Raw genomic sequence first — 3,426 nt, forward strand, 5'->3', positions numbered from 1 at the left:
GTGTGTTATTTGTTACTATGTGTGTTATTTGCTATTTATTTATGGCATCCCACACCTGATGCCTTCTCTAAAAGGTAATTACTTGTGAGTTTCTTAGTTGATTTTCCGCTTCTAGAAAACTTCAATCGATGAAGAAGTTGATAGCCCATCCTATTTTTTCTCAAACCTGTGAATGAATGTTTGCCACAATTCCTTAACAGGTCCTATGGGCAATGTGTGTTGCTCGTGTCTCAAACCTGTGAATGAATGTTTGCCACAATTCCTTAACAGGTCCTATGGGCAATGTGTGTTGCTCGTGTGCAGGGTCCGGAGCAATTGTAAGTTCACAATTCCTTAACAGGTCCTATGGGCAATGTGTGTTGCTCGTGTGCAGGGTCCGGAGCAATTGTAAGTTCTCAAATCACTTTGACATTTTTAACTATGCGTATCATTTTGATATGTGGTCGTATTAGGGTCATTACTGATTTACTTAACCATGCTTTGTATTTACCTAGTCTGGAATGATACCAGTCATCAGTTATTTGTTCCAATGGTTTTGAAATGATAATGATCCATGAAGTGGGTGCATATTTTAGGGATTTATCATTCAACCACTTTGTTTGTGATCTACCTAGCTCTTTTGGGTTGTCATTTTACAAGTTTACATTGGTGACTTTTTTACTTTTAGGCTATGATGATTGTCAAATTTTCTGAGATTAACAACCTACAATATCTATTGATATTGCACTGGATGGCTAACAATGGTGATATTGATCAAGTTCTGAGCCCTCAGCCATAATTTGCATATACATATGGTTGGTTTATTTTATGTGATGTCAACAAATATTTTTAAATGATTTTTTAATCATAAAGTTCATTCAAATTTGAACATGCATAAATTATCAAAGTAGTACACGATAATAGCAAAGTAGTACATATCCAGGCTTTCATTTTAGCGATTTTAAATAGATTTTTAGACCACGATGCTCTCCAATACATTCCTTACTCAGATTGGCAACAACTTCATTGTAACCAACTTCATGGGCGTGTGCTAGGAGTTCATTTTTGTTCCAAAAAATGTTAGGTATATCTTTGCAATAAGGACACTTCCAATTTTCGTTTCGGTCTATAACTTTTACAACATTAGCTCTTAGCATAATTTTTGCTAATTCCATGATATCCCACATTTCATCTTGCTCTCAATCTGCATCCGTATAGGCAATCCATTCTTTAAAGGTTTGTTTATGTTCAGTAATCCTTCAATGCTGATAAAAAAACATAGTAAATTGACATTAATATAAATAGGTCCATTGTTTATCATAAAAATTTTAAATATTCTTACCTTTGATGATGGTGCAGATGAAGATTCACTAATATCTTTACTTTTCTGACTCATATTTTTTTCATGGTTAGAATTTGGTATGCAAACATTGTGTTTTATAGATGTTTATGGACTAGTACGTTTACTTGGTGGTTGGATGTTGAATCTGACAATATTTATTTGGATCAATAAATTTTCTACTGATATTACCCATGGTTTTGAAGCGCTCATGGTTTTGAAACCTACCTGGTTTTGTTTCTTGTAGTTGACTCAACTACCCAGTCTCCATTACGTACATGTTTGGTGTTTCGAGGTTTGATGCGATTTTCCATGTCATATATATATTTATGACTAATCAGATTGTTTATAGGTTTTTTATAGGTTTCATAAGAATTTTTCGCTAATTCAGGTATATTTTTTATAAAATTATGAATAATCAGGTTATTATAGGTTTCGTTTGTTTTTTTCATGTCAAACAGGTTTCATGTGATTTTTTTATGTCAAGCAGGTATATTTTATGTCAAATCAGGTACGTAGTTTATAACAATTAATCATGTTATTACAGGTTTCTTATGATTTTTTATGTCAAACAGATATTTATAGTGAATTCAGTATTTACTGTTTTTTCATGTTACATTCGCACTTTTATTTTGCTAAGATTACCTCTCATAACGATCACAAATAAATTTGTTTTTAGCGGGGGGTAAACTTACCATAGTGATCGTATACACCACACTTCAATACCAACCAAACACAAGAAAAGTGAAAAATATCTAATCAACAAAAGTTTTTCCCTTTTTTTGATACCAACCAAACACAAGAAAATGGTATATATTGGTTTCCCACCATGTATTTATGTGTGAACCAAACCTAAACAATCTATTTCTTAAAAAAGTTTGGAAAACCCAAAGTTTGAGTTTCTTTACATGGAATTGTATTTCCCAATATATGAGAAACGAACCAAACAGCCCCTTAAAAAGTGAATGGAAAGTAATTAGAAAGTGAAACGTGTCACGTCATATTTTTAATCCCTTCACTTTCTCAAAAATATGTAGAAAGTGGATGAAAAATGAAGAGAGACGAGAGAGAAAATAATATTTTATGATTTTCCATTACAATTTTCTATTTCTAAATTGGTTGTTTTTAATTTTAATATTTGGATCACCTCATCCCCTTCGTAAGTATCTCCTACCAGGGAAGTTTTTTGTATGGAACTTTATTGTAGCCTTTACTTTGGACCATTTTGTCAAGTATATTGCATAATTAATTTGCATCCAAATGCACTTGCTATACAAGTTTATGACTTTTAAAAAGAAATGTAAGCTAGCATATGAGAAAATATGTACTCATGGTTAGCATTATTAGAAATTTACAATACCACGTCAATTAAAGTACTATGCATGCACCGGAAAGCATTGAAATAATAGAAGTTTGTCATCATTAGAAATCAACTAAGTTGTTTAAGGCTTAATTTGGTATGGGATTTGCGTAGCGAAGATGAGAGGTGCAATTAAGTGGAGGAATGGACATCCCTTTAAACCTTCACGTTTGGTTGGAGGGGAGGAGAGGGGAGGTGTTTACTTTTGTAATTCATTTTCATTCTTCTTGTGTCCTCCCAATTTGGATGGATTCTTGTTTAGATTGAGGGGAATGAGGGTGAAGAAAAGTTAGGGGAATCATTCACCTCCATTCATCTTGTTTGGGAACACTTAGGAGGTGAAGTTAATTCACCCTAGTTCCCCTTGGTTCACCCCCTAATAGTATAAAATTTGTTACCCCCCAAATTGGGGTGTAACCAAGGGGAAGGAAACTCCCTTCCCTTCCCTTCTCTCAGTTTCCCTTAACTTCCCTTCACCCCCTACAAATCCAAACAGGCCCTTACTCTCTAACCCTTTAGCTCATTTTATTGTGTACTCTCCCTCCCACCCCCCTCTACAAACTTCCTACCAATGGGAAATCTAGTTTTTATCCCTACTCTCACTTCCCCTTCTCTCCTATCAAACAAAAAAAAAAAAAAAAAAAAACTATCCCCCCCCAAAAAAAAAAAAAAAAAAAAAAAAAAAATCTATCCCTCCTCTCACATTCCCTTCACTCCTATCAAACGAAGCCTAAATATATAGTCTAGA

Source organism: Asparagus officinalis, chromosome 4 (assembly GCF_001876935.1).
Source record: "Asparagus officinalis chromosome 4, Aspof.V1, whole genome shotgun sequence".
In the NCBI taxonomy this organism is placed as follows: Eukaryota; Viridiplantae; Streptophyta; class Magnoliopsida; order Asparagales; family Asparagaceae; genus Asparagus; species Asparagus officinalis.